Source organism: Ochotona curzoniae, unplaced genomic scaffold (assembly GCF_017591425.1).
Source record: "Ochotona curzoniae isolate NIBS_2020 unplaced genomic scaffold, NIBS_Ocur_1.0 contig_908, whole genome shotgun sequence".
NCBI classification, from domain to species: Eukaryota; Metazoa; Chordata; class Mammalia; order Lagomorpha; family Ochotonidae; genus Ochotona; species Ochotona curzoniae.
The window spans coordinates 22831447-22845628 of NW_024466607.1; the positions used below are offsets into that span (position 1 = coordinate 22831447).

A 14182-nucleotide genomic window follows, 5' to 3' on the forward strand; every position below is an offset into this window, starting at 1 on the left:
TGTCATGCACTGCCATGTTTTTCTGTAGCCTCTGGCTCTAGCCCATGCTCCCGGAAGTCAACTTCTTGCCCTGCATAGAATCAATGTTTAAGGAGACAGAGCTTATACATAAGTCAACTCAGACCATTCTTCATTCATTATATATGATATAGCTACGTCAGCCATATTGGTTACTGGTTTTAATAAAATGGGTATGGTCAGGAACTGTGTAAGCTGGTGGTGTTAGCTCAGAGGATGTGGAAATCACAGAACATTAAATAAAAGGGGGTGGAAGATGAAGACTGGAATTCTGTGCATAGAATTAGGAACTACTACAAGGAAGAATAGAAGTAGGGTGGGCTGGCATCTACCATAGGTATGTTGTCTGAAGAGGTTTGCAGAGAAATGGTTTAAGAAACACAAATAGATTTCCCTGTTCAGTGTTTTCAAAAGATTGCAGTGAAGAATTAAATTGATGTTCAATATGTTGTTTTCAGTGGGAATTCATAACTTTGTTAGGGGCAGTGCTGCAGACACAGACCTGGGAATCTGGGATGTGAAACTTGTTCCAAGCAGGTAGTTCAGGGATGTACCCAATATGGGTCTGTTTAAACCTACCTTGGGGAAGGTTCCAATTGTCTCCTTCCAGCCTCTGTAGAGTTTTTGGAGCCTGACACTATATTGTTTCCCTTCCCTAATAAGTCAGAGAGCAGAAAAGTCTGGCATTGCTTTGGAATTGTATCTGGCGCCTTGAGGGATCTAGAACACAGGGCCAAATCACTCCTGATTCTCATCTATATCCAGACCTCTCAGTTTCTGCTTCTTCTAGGTCCAGCGATAGCAGTGGTGAGACATGGGCGGAGGGGGTGCGGGGGGAACACACCCTAGGAAAGGGACCTGTCTCGTTCTTATTTGATACTGGGATTATCCCTGTGTGCAGTACCACCCATCTGTCTGGAGATACAGGTCATCCTCAAGTCATTCATCATTGTCCCTTGTCCTTGAACAATGATTAACTTTGAGTCAGAGGCACCTGCGCAGGCCTGAAATGAATGTGCCCTCTGTTTTCCTGTGCTTTGCCTGTCTAGGGCAGATTTATGTCCTAGCAGATGTGTCTGGATTTTTATTTTTGTCTTCTGAACACAGTAGCCCTGCATTACTTCTCAAGCCTGCCCCTCCCAGCACCAGTCCTGTCGTTTAGGAACTTCCTGTCAGTCATCTCACCGAGCTGTGACTCGGCCTTCATGTACAGAGGTGTGCCTAGCTTTTTGCAGCTCTTCCTTCAGTATCTGCATTTCCCTCAAATAGCCTGAATGTCTGTGGGAAGCAAAATCTATCTTCCATGCAAAGCTCAGGTGGTCAACATAGAAGGCTTTGAGAAGAGTAAGGCTAGGTCACTTACTGGCCATGTATCAGAAGGCATGGTGGGGCCATGGAAGAAACTGGATGGCTTAGTGCACAGAAGTGTTCATACCTCGCACACTCCAGTGCTCAGAAAATGTTAGCTTCTGGTGGTGTTATTCACTACAGTCAGGAACCACCAGGTAACAGAAAGCAAGTGGCCTAGTAAGTGAAAATGGGCCTTTGGCTACACAGTGGAAGATTCAGCTGAGAAAAGAAAATTCTGGGCCATGTCCTCACCTTTCATACATGATGTGACCTCTTGCTACCTCGACTATCCTTCAGTGTCACCTCTGGAACACATAGTGGTGCTGTTGTGGAAGGCCATGTGGGCATACAACTAAAGGATTTGTGGAAGTGCATGTTAAAGCTGCAAGGAAGGTGTGAAGACTGGAATGGTTATATATGCAAGGTGCTTCCAACCCGTGTGGAAGACCTCAAGCACAGAGTGAGGCAAGGCTCAGGGAGAACCAGGTGTCAGGTGAGCTTTGTAGTTCAGAGACATGAGAGAACAGGAATCTAGAGCGCCCAAGTCATGCTCATCTCTGAGAACGGTCTTTAATCTTTGATGATTTTTGTGTGCCTAATAAACATTGGCAGATGAGCTTCCCTTATTCCCACCCACCATCAACAAGCAGGGAGTTTTATGAAGCTTGTGATGGGGGCTGGGTTTGCAGAGTAATAAATTACGGTAGAAGGGAGGCTCTGCTGGTCTGCTGCTCTGCACAGTGGATGCTATTTGAAGAGGAAGTCTCTGGAAGGAAAACTAGAATGTCTAACAGAAGAGCATTAAATAAATGTTAAGTAAGGCCTGATGTATGGTGAGGGCTCTAGTCTTCTTGTCCCCGTCCCCCCTCCCCCAGTGAATCCTACAGAGAAGTCTTTGCAGTTGGTTTGTACTTTAATCTATGATTTAGTGGCCAAAGGATAAAGGTGGAGATACCCAAAGGCTCTCACATGGGATCCAAACTGAAGCTACACTGACAACTGCTTTGTGTTTTCAAAGAACACCTTCTTTCTACATGTATGGAAAACAGAGGTCCTGCACCCCTTCCGTCCATCCCCCTGTCCTCCCAGAGACCCAAGGGAAGAAACCTCCTTCTGTGTGGAAGGCAAAATGACAGAAAAGATTAAGTAGCTAATAGTGGGGAATGTGGATGGGAGCTGTGCAGAGTCTAACCTGGTGGAATGTAAAATGAACATTTGAGGTCACAAAAACTCAAGAATTCCTGTTTTTATTTTGTTTTTAGATTTATTCATTTTTGTATTGGAAAGTCAGATTTATAGAGAGAAGGAGAGACAGAGAGAAAGATCTTCCATTTGCTGATTTTCTCCCCAAGTAGCTGCAGCAGCCAGGACTGAGCTGATCCAAAGTCAGGAGATTCTTCCAGGTCTCCCACGTGGGTTCAGGGTCCCAAGGCTTTGGACTGTCCTTTACTGTTTTCCCAGGCCACAGGCAGGGAGCTGGATGGAAAGTGGGGGCACCCATATGGGATCCCAGCATATGCAAGGTGAGGACTTCAGCCACTGGACTACAGCACCATGCCACTTTCCTTTGTTTTTAGGTAGTTTTCCTACCTGACTACTTATTAGAATTGCTTTTAGGGATAACAAAGTCACAGCACTGTCATCCTGCAGTCCTCCCAAACATCGCATTTGAAATTTTTAAAACTTGTTTACCTTTTAGGGAGATCATTTTATTTATTGGAAATACAGGGACAGAGACACAGATCTTCCAAGTGCTCATTCACTCACCAAATGGCTGAAATGGCCCAAGCTGAGGCAAAGCCAGAAGCCTGGAATTCCATTTTATCTCCCATGTGGTAGCAGGGACCCAAAGAGTTGGGGCATTTTCTGTTGCTTTCAGAGGTACATTGGAAGGGATCTGGACCGGAAGTGGAACAACTGGGCATCAAACCAACCATGTAGTATGGGATGCCAGGGCTATGAGCGGTGACTTAACCCCATGCACCATAGTGCTCAGCCCCTAGGATTGTAAGCAAGTTGGTAAGGTGTGTGGCTTGGCTCCTGAAGGGGAATCACTGAGTGTGATGGTGGTGACTTCCAATCCTGCTTGCTCCTTGAGCCCACTCAGTACCCCCAAGGCAAGTTCAACACTGAGATGGGTTTGAATATGTTTTAGGTAGAAACATTCAACATCTGGTGGTTGGCACTGTGGAGTAGTAAATAAAGCAGCTACCGTGACTTGGGCATGCCATATTTGTGCCAATTCCAGTCCTGGCTATCCCATTTCGGGTCCAGGTCAGTGCTAATGCCCTGAAAAAAAAAGCAGTGAAAAATAGCAGCCCAAGTGATTGGGCCATTGATACTTTCTTGGAAGACCTGAATGAAGCTCCTGGGTCTGGCCTGACACAGCCCTGGCTGTGGGGGCAATCTGGGGAGTGAACAGGTGTAGGAAAAATCTCTATTTCTCCCTTTCACTGCAACCCTGGGTTTCAAATAAATAAATACATCTTAGAAAAATATCTGACTTTTTTGGAAAGGCAGTCTGTTTTCCACACTCTGAGCGGACACAGGTCTGTGGGCACACTGTCCTGCCCGTGTGCTGCTCTGCCCCTTGGGGTGTGAGAGTGTGACTGTATGTGGCTTTCGTGAGAAATAGCCATACTGACCAGTAAAGCAGTCCTGAGACATGGACACCAAAGTCTTTTTCTTTTTTGCCACCTTTCTTCTTTTTAAGTAAAAGCCGTTCTCAGTTCCTGGCAGGCTAGAGACAGAGGCGAAGGCAACCACGGAAATCCATTCCTCTCCCAACGAAAACAAGGGGAGCAGTTTTCTAAGGGCAGTCACCCCAGACTTCTGCATCTCATCTGTCCCTTAATAAACTCAGAAACCGAATGACAAAAGCTGCTGGTGATAGTCTCTGAGAGCGAGTGGACAAAGGAGAATGGAGGGAGAAATGGCAGAATGCGAGCTACTCTGCTGTGCATCTTTGAGGCATTGCAATTGTCTGGAAATGGGAAAGGGACTACTGTCCAGATCTGGGGCCAGAATCCTGGAGGTGTGCAGGGGAACAGGAGAGAGGAGTGCAACTTTCAGCAGGTTTTCTAACTGGAAATTAAGCTTCCTTGGCATGTGGCATGCTGATTCTAACACGGCACCCTGAGGAAGATGCCACTTGGGATGCATGCATCGCATAGCACAGTACGTGAGTTGGATTCTCAGCTCCACTTTCAAGGCAAGCTTGCTGCTACTGAACACCTTGGGAGGCAGCTAAGTGACAGCTCAAGTAGTTGGGAACCTGACTCCCCATGTGGGAGACCCAAATGGGGTTTCTGACTGCTGGCTTTGGGGCGGAGGGTGAAGGTAGCTATTCTGGCATAAGGTGGAAGTTCACCCAGAGCTGTCACTTGTAGCTGACCCTAGATCCTCTTGGGAGGGATCAGAGACTCTTCTCAGAGGAGCACACACCCAAGGAAAGAAGATTCCAGGGCTTGTGGCTGTGATTTACCTCAGTCCAGTAGGGCTTTTCACCTCGTGGCAGATGCAGCTGTGTCCACTTGGGGGCTGGAGGGGAGGAGGGCAAGGATGCAGAGTAGATCCAGCCCTGGAACGTTCATGCCAAGTGGTACATTTTCCCCCCGGTACCCTCCTGCAGCCAACACAGCTTTTGTGTTCTAGGTTTGTTCTGTTTACATCACCTTCCCTGCATCTGTGCCTAGTAAAGCCTTAAGACTTTCTTCTCCTTGCAGAACTTTGGAAGAACAGGTTTTATTTGTCCCTAAATCTTCATCTGATATTACTCCTCCCCCACAACTCAGTCGAAAATGAAAAAGGATTACACTCTATTTACTTGCGTCTTTCACAAGAGAAACTAATTTTGAAAAAGCAAGCTCCTACAATGTGAATACTTCCCCTTGCTTGAAACCCTCTGGAAGAGTAAAGGAAAAGCTAAGAGGCACGCATTCCTTATCATTTACTTTCTCTTGCAGCCTCCCCTCCCTATGTTTTGGAGGGTGACCTTCTGCCAGGGGAGCCTTCCCTCCCAGTTCTGCCTTCTTGTTGTGCTAGAATTTAGAGCTGAACATGCAACAGGCTATCTTTAGTAGTCAATGGCTCTGAGAATTTGCTGAGTGTATTATTTAATTAATGACCCTTGTGTCTGGAGTGTGTACAAGTCTGTGGCTGAGTGAGAGCCATATTTGCTGAAGGATTGTAGACACATTCGAGGACCGTTTCATTGAGAATTTGTCAAGATCCAACATACTAGATGGGCTTCTCTGCCACTGGAAAGGCACCAGTGTGGGTGTAGTTCTGTTCATTCTGACTTGTCATGGAGCTCATGTTGTAATCTCAAATCATCCTTAGGCAAATGAGCGGGCCCTTTTGTCAAAAGCAGAAAGAGGAAAGACTAGACACTACATGTTGAATATGAAATTTGTGGTCAGACACGTTATGATCTACTTCTGTGAGTCACAAGTAGGTGAACTTGGATGATTCTTAAGCTCTACCAAAAGAGCAAGGGTTGAAAAGTGGCGAGGAAGCCCAGCTGATGGCCATGGTGAGTAGAGTGTGTTTCATACTGCCCTGTTTTTCCCGTGACTTCAGACATCATGATCCAGTGCAGATTGTGGTAAGACTGAAATGAGCAAATACAACAAATACGACAAATACAAAAGATCTGAGGCAATGCCATGCTGTTTCCAGGCTGTTCCACTGTGTGTCTCTGGGCACAAAATAAGTCTTTCCTTTGGGAATTAGTTCCTTTCTTTGTTGAAAAAAATTAATAACAACAAATTGAATAACATGCTTCGAGATCCACCCTCCCCCCGCCGCCACCAGTCCCTCATGTGTAGTCTATGAATCCTAGTAGGGAGAGCAAATCTGCATTTTCTGATGTTCACTTTTGGGGACTAAGGGTTCTTGTTTTCCTGTTAAGTGATCTCAGTGGCTTGAAGAGGCCACCTCACTGCACCCTCAGCTAAGCCCTGCTCTGAAACACAGCCACATGATCAAGAGGCAAGGATGGGAGTCAGGAGCTGGCCTCCTTCCTCAGAGCATTGCTCATGGAAGATCGTGGGAAGGGAAGAGAAGGCAATAGGAATACCACTTTAGATTGAGCACACAGGGCCTTTCTGAGCAGCTGACAAATGTCAAAGCCTGAATGGAGGAAGGAAAAAAAATATTCCAAGGAGAAGGAGACAACAAGTACAAGGGCTGAGAAAGGATGTTTGATGTGACCCAGAAGTAGCATAGAGGCTGGAACAGACTGGATACAGGCAGGGCATTGTCACTGGAGCCAAAGTTGGACTTAGTGCTCAATCCTGTATTGCAATTGCCTCGTGCCATTCCTCATAGGAACTGGTTGGCACTGTGAAGTGTGGAGGAAGACACATGATCTGGCTTCTCGTTTAAAAAGATCATAACCCTACAACATTTCCTATTTCGTGTGCTTATTTGATTGGGTCACCTTGAGTGAGGGTAGAGATATGTATTTTAAGAATCATGGGAAACAGCTGATGTGTGACATTTACTTAAAGAAGGAATATTTTTATCAATAGTACGAAATAATACCCAGAGTGAGGGAAATGTTTAGGTTTTACTAAAAATATGTATCATCTAAATTTCTGCACTACTTTTAATTTTCATTGAGCCTCGGTCTTTTGCAGGGTTAAAGGGACTGAAATTTACCATTAGCAAGAGTTTCTGTTTAAAAGGAAGAAAAAAAATCTTGATAATTGATACCCTTGAGAATAGCTAAGCAAAACTTAAAGGTGTCACCTGTAAATTCTTGCTCACTACTATAAGCATATTCTTTATCCAAATCGGTAACTCTGGAACCTGCAGGTGCCATGAAGATGTGGGATAAAGAGGAGGGACAGTGTTCTAACAGCTGGCCAGAACTCAGCGTTCCACAACTGGCCTTGCACCTGTTAGCTCCCTTTCCTATAACTGGGAATCTGGCTGAAATAGTTCAAGTCATACCATAGGCCATCAGTCCTTCAAAGCAGTGCCACACAGTTAATTTCCAGCTCCAAATGCCAATGGTTTTGAACTTTTCTGCAGGCCTTGTTGGGGCACGCTGTGGAGCTTTTACTAAGGAAAACTGGTAAGAACATCTAATTACATCTTTGCTGCCTGTCTTAAAGGAATGAAAATGATCTGAAGGTTTTCATAGACCCTCTTGACCTAAAGATACGTGCTGGCAGAAAAAGAATCCTGAATTGGGATCTTTTAATGCTTTAATTATTACATGACCTATCATCCTAGGCTTTGACTCCCACACTTTGAAAAATTCCTCTTAAATATCCATTAAAATTGATTGGCTAACTGTGGACTGTGAGGTGGCTCTTGCAGGGAATGTTTTGTGTGTGTGTGGGCATAGAGGATGATAGATGATCGACACAAAGTCAGCTACCTTAGAATGGATAAAGAAGAGAAATGGATTTGATCATGGGAGCACCTGCCTGCACAGCACTGCACTGCACACCTGCTCGAGTCATTGTGTTTTTAGCTCACTAGCAGCTGCTTCGTAATAGGGCTAGGGGGTCCGTGCTAGACCAGCAAAGCCACAAAGATCCCTAGGAAAACAAATAGTCTACAAAGCCAAAACTCATCGGATGACAAGTAAGAGCATTCTATTTCAAATACACCTCTGGGTAAGCAGAGGCTTAACGCCCTGTTAACTGAAGGACTGATGAGAAGTCAGAAAGCAGAGACTGCCATCTCTCCTCTTTTGAATTCTCCGCTTCCTTCACTCTGGGGACATTCTCCATCATCAGGAGGATTTCAGAGAATGTCCATATCACCCAGGGCAATGACTACTTATTTGGTATTCATTCACCAAATAGCAGGGAAAACTCTGATTGGCCAAGCTAGGATGGGGTGGTCATTGTTAGATTAGCTTAGTAGTCCCAAGAGCATAAATATCATCCTACTTTGTCCTTGAATTCTTCAGTAGTCTTATGTTTTGAAAATAAAAGAACTATTGTAGATTCTTTTTTTTCTTTAAAGATTTATTTTTATTACTTTTTTTTTTTATTGGAAAGGTGGATATACAGAGGAGAGACAGAGAGGAAGATCTTCCGTCCGATGATTCACTCCCCAAGTGAGCGCAACGGCCGATACTATGCCGATCCGAAGCCAGGAGCCTCTTCCGGGTCTCCCACACGGGTGCAGGGTCCCAAAGCTTTGGGCCGTCCTCGACTGCTTTCCCGGGCCACAGGCAGGGAGCTGGAAGGGAAGTGGGGCTGCCGGGATAGAGCCGGCGCCCATATGGGATCCCGGGCGTGCAAGGAGAGGACCTTAACCACTGTGCCACCGCGCCGGGCCCACTATTGTAGATTCTTAAGAACTTTCCATTGCTGGAGGAATCCTTCATAAAAGATTTTTTAGTAGAGCTTTGCAGAGTTCTCACTGATCTTAATGCAAAATAGTTCAAGGTTGATTAGCTGTGATTCCATCCTTTTCATCTTTCAGGCAAGGGTTCCGTATGGGACTGTTGCTGGGTGGGAAGATAGGACAGCACTGAAGGAAGGGTGGCTTTGATGGGAAGATAAAGACCTGCACAAAGAACCTAGCGTGGAAGTCATCAAATACTCTCTTCCTGAAGTTAGTGAAGAAGCAAGATTATGCTACATCCTGCACCTCACGTTCATTGTCTAGTTTCTTAAGTTAGCTAGATGTTCTACAGGGAATATTGTTTCTGAACTGAAATCCATCAGTGTTAGTGCAAAGCTAAGTGTTGACACCAGAGTCAAACTAGTTGGATTTGAACAGTGACTTTGCAAGTATAACTTGTGGGAGCTTGGCCAAGAGGCAGAGCTGCTGTCTACATAGCTGAAAGCCAGTCAGCACTGCGGTGTTACGTTTACAAGATGTTTGAGATAACTTGTGTACTCCTTAATTTCCAACAACAAGAATGATTAATAATAAAGCATCTTGTGTGTTGTGGTCTCCTTGGCTCACTTCCAGTGTGGACTCTGAAAGTCAGGGACAGTGGCCGGGAGACAAAGAAAATGAGCTTTTAGATGTATTAGCACTGTACCCGTAGAGATTATACTCGGTGATTGCTCCTCTGTTTAAGCCTATTATGGAATAACTCCCTATCTAGCCAGCCAGTAGACCATACACTAAACTAAATCTCTGCCTTCCTATCCTCTGCTCTTTGTGCTTAGCAAAATTTTTCGATTGCCTGATGTGCATTGTTTAGCCTTTTTGTGGTAGAATGCAACATATTTACAAATATGTTTACATATTTTACGTATTTACAAATACAAAATTACTGTGAGACCCATTTCTATCTGGCTACCACCCCATGTCAAGGAACATAATCATGCCAGCCCTCTTTTTGTTTTCTAAATTACTGTTACTGCCTCTCCCACTAAGGTAACCATTGGCTTAACATCTATGGGGGTGGTATCCATAATTTTACAATTTATGGAGTATCTATATCTATCTATATATATACACATTTGTATATAAAAGCACTATAATTTTGTCTGTTTGGGAAGATTATATAGTGTTTGTTGATCAACATTATCTAAGCACTTGATACTGTCTTTTTAAAATTCTGACTGTTGCGGTGGACATATCAGGTATTTCATCACACTTTATAGTTTTCAATATGAAACATCTACTACCTTATCTAATTTCCACTCCCACAAGGAGTATGTAATATTTTTACTTTGAAGGCATAAATTACCTTCTAGACCTAGCTTTACTAAACATTTTATTTAAGTTGGATTTTTCGTTTGCTCAATAGTTAATCTGCATTTCTGAGATGATCCTATGTTGGTGAAAGGCCTGATGGTCTAGTCTATTGTGAAATAAAAGTTGCAGTGGTCGTTATGTAGTTTTGTAAATTGTGGGTGTGAGGGGGTGCATACGCAGCGTATTTAGCTGTCATCTGTCTTGCTGTTCTCTCTTACAATGTGGGCATGTTTGTTTCATTGTATAATAGTCTATAAATTTTCTTTTTGCAATGGCCATGCTAGGTGCCTCTGCAGTGTAGGTCAAAAATAAATTAGGCAATAAAAATATATTTTTGTCTGTGTGTTCTGGCAGAATTTGAACAGGTTTCCTTCTGATTTCTCAACCGTGTGGTGAAATGCAGTAATAATGTCTCCTGAGCTCAAAGATTCCTTTTTGGGAAGGAGTTTAATTTAGATTCACTTTCTTCAATTATTAATTATTCATTTTTCTATTTCTGTCAGTTGGATGCACTGTATGCTTCTGGAAACTTACGTAAAGATCTGTAAACCTACATATTGCAAACTTTCTAATGTTTTGCTCTAAACAGGGGTGGAGAAAGATTTTCTTCCTGGGGTTACATGGCTATTTAGAACATCATTCACAGGTCATAGAAAATTCTCCACTTAAAAATAGGCGTGCTGAAAATGTATTAAATTTCTAGCCCTGCCCATGGTTACCTTGGCAAGGTCAAGCCAAATAATTTTGCAGGCCTTGTGTGGGCTACTGGGCAAATATTCGCCACTCCTATAAAGTTATTTCTCATGTAAGTAGGTTCTTATCATTTTTAATAGCTTCTCTATCTGTACAGAAGATTCTAGTTTTGCTTTTGAGATTCTTGTGCTGCTTCTTTTCAAATAAGCTGCATTGATTTCATGGATCCTCTTGACAATATTTGTGTTTTCCATGAAGGGTCCTCAAAAAGTTGATGAAACATAAGATCAAAAGATAAATTTATGTTAATGCAAAAACACTGTTTTTTTTCCCCATAATTAACATTTTCAGAAGTTCTTTAAAGGCTGTCTATTGGCACCAATTTAAAAGGAGATGTTTGTACCACCATTAAGTTGCTTTTAATTTTTCTTGCAGTTATTGGATATTTCATTACTTATCGGTTTATATTGTCTCCTTTTAAGAATAATTTTGTGGCCGTCTCTCTCTCTTCCACGAAGATAGACAGCACTCTCAGATTTTAGTAATTATATTTAAGTTGATCAAATACTCTCCAATACTGGAAGGAAATCTCCTGCCCCACGGGACATAGAGTGCCTGCAGAATCACCTTGGTCATCCCTTACCATAGGAACCGAAGGCAGAACTTGAAATTTCATACATTTATACCATCAGGCTAATTTTTAAAGCTGATAATTTTGTATGATGACACACAAAAAGTCCCTGCAACACACCTTTAGCTGTATCCACAATTTCAATCATCTTTATTCAGTACAAAATTGTTTCTAAGAGCACTTGTTTTACTTTTAGAATTGCTTGAACGACTTTTGGTGTTTCTGTCAGCTTTTTATAAGTGAAAAAAGGGAAGCTTTTTTTCATAGAAAGTATTCTTTGTTAAAATATATTTTACTTATTTTTGTTTGAAAGGCAGATTGAGAACAAGCAAGCAAGAGAATGCATGTTCCATTTTGCTACTTTAATCACTAAATGGCTGCCAGTGGCTAGAGCTGAAATGATAACGATGTTAAGAGCCAGGAGCTTCTTCCAGGTCTCCCACATGGGGAAATGTGCCCAAGAAGTCGGGCTGTCCTCCACTCCTCTCCCAGGCCATGAGCTGGGTCTGAAGCAGAATGGCTGGTACATGAACAGGTGCCCATATAGGATGTCTGCATTTTGCAGGCAGATGATTCGCTTAATAAGCCACTGCACTCCCCACCCCCCCATTACTTTAATTGTGCAGGGAAACCTACAGATGTCATTATGTGGATCTGTAATTTTTGGTTTTTATTGCTTTTACTTGCATCATTTGTCCTTTGAATGTTGAATGCTTTTTTGAGTCTGAATCTGGGCAATTTTCTCTTTGCCTTTAATTTTCTACAACACTACCATGAGGTAAGAATGCATTTGTCATTTCTGCTTTGATTTCAACACGTTTCTGATTTCCTGGATTGCTGACCTTCCCAAATCGTAAAAATGTCACCAGTTATCTCTAACTACAGCTGTCACTGAAACTCCGATTTTTCTTCTGTATTCACCACACTCTGCATCTCTGTCCTTTCCTGAGCTCTCTGGATTCTCCAGTTACCTCTTTTGTGGTCCCATCATGGTGTCTTCATTTGCGGGTCCACTCGTTCTCCTTTTAGCTGTGCAAAAGCTGTGCTGCCTTGTCCTTTCCTTGAGTAGTTATGCCATTCTACTTCAGGAACTTTTTATTCACTTGCTCATCATTGGTTTTTATAGATTCTAGCCCTCTGCTATTTTTTTTAATTCTCATCTTCATCCGTAGACAAAGTGAACAGTTATGTTAACATCTTCCTAATTCTAGTTTCTAGATACCATGTGAGTCTGAGTTTACTAGTTTCTCTTTCTGTCTTAGAAGATGTTGTCATAACAAAGCATCATGGACAGGATGGGCTAAGTGGCACTTATTTCTCACGAATCTGGAGGTTACAGAAAGGGTCAAGGTCATGTGAGCCCGTGAGGTTGGTTTCCTCGGGTTCCTTGTGGTGGACCTGGCTGTGTCCTCACATTAGCCCTCTTCTTAGGAAGGCACCAATCCCATCAGAAGGACCTGTATTGATGCTGCCAAGTAAATAATCGCCGCTCAGAGGACTTATCCCTAGTGCCATCACACATGGGGGTTAGCAACCTCAGAGCTTTGGAGAAGATACACCGTTTAGCCCACAATAATTTCTTTTGTTGCACCTTCTTTGTAGGTGCTCACACACATATACACACTGGGCATCCTATTCAAAAACTATTGTAAAAAAAAAAAAGGATTATTAGTTGCTATTTTGTTCCAGACAGGGATCTCCCCTTCTCCTACCAGCAGCTGATGGCCTCGTAATTTGGGATCACCTGAATTCAGTTTCTAGGACTCAGCTTTCCTGGACTGTCCAGAGTGATCTAAAGTGGGGACGGGGTGGGGGCTGCAGCTTTCGAAGTGGCTCACTCATGTTCCAAGGGGTAATTAGTTCCCCAAGACGTTTCAGTTCCCACTCAGGTGTGAGCTTTACTAAGGGCTCTGGCATTGGCAAACTGACTGCATTGCTCTAACTCCGGGTGGCGCGCCAAGACTCACAAATGCTCTCGGTGGCAAAGCTGCCAAAATGCTGCACTGACCTCCCTGAGATTCTGTCTTCCCTAGGCTCATCATGTAATCTTTTGCTCTGTTATTGCCTCTAAAGTGATTTTGTGAATAATTAAATAAATTGTACAGTCTACCTACAATGGGTGGTTTGAGGTAAAGTATTTGGCCTGCTAGTAATAGAAACACTTTTCCTTTTTAGTGATTGGAAAAATTGTTTCACAGATTTTTTTTTCTTAAGGCAACATGTTTAGCTGTTAACTAAACATGCTAGTAATTTTTTATCCTCATAATGTTGCATGATCCATAGGGAAAATGACCTATAATATTGGCATAATGGTTTCAAGACTATGGCTGGATACTTTCATATAGCTTTCATATAGCTATAGGTTAAAAGAAAAAAAATGATATCTCTGTCCTGGTAAGTCAGAGGTTGGTAAAGAGACACAAAAATGTGCTTGGACAAGATTGGAGAGTACGTTTTGTGGCAGTGGTCCATGAAGAACTACTGTAAATGATTTTAAATGTATCCACTGAGAGTAAAAACTGGAATGACATACATTATACACATCCTTCTTACCAGATTACAGAGAGCCTTTTCATGTTTTCCTTTGGTAGATGTGTTTGATGCTTAGGCCAAAAGACTGAAAAAAAGAGTGATCTTTTTGCAGGGGAGAGGGCCTAGGATATAATTTTTACAGTATTGTGTTCATTGTATCAGCACATAGAAGATTTAGAACATGATTTGAAATTCAGTGTTGAGCGTGAGACAAGTACTTACTGCAGAGAAGGTGTAACCTGCTACCTAACCTATTTGGAGCACTTACTGTGA

The 14182-nt window shown here is 42.9% G+C and overlaps 1 protein-coding gene across 1 annotated transcript in view; it reads right to left on the reverse strand.

The window, feature by feature from the left end:
* The window catches only part of FHIT (fragile histidine triad diadenosine triphosphatase), a 1216856-nt gene that overhangs the window by 428 nt on the left and 1202246 nt on the right, over positions 1-14182 (reverse strand). The gene's annotated exons all lie outside the window — the stretch shown is intronic.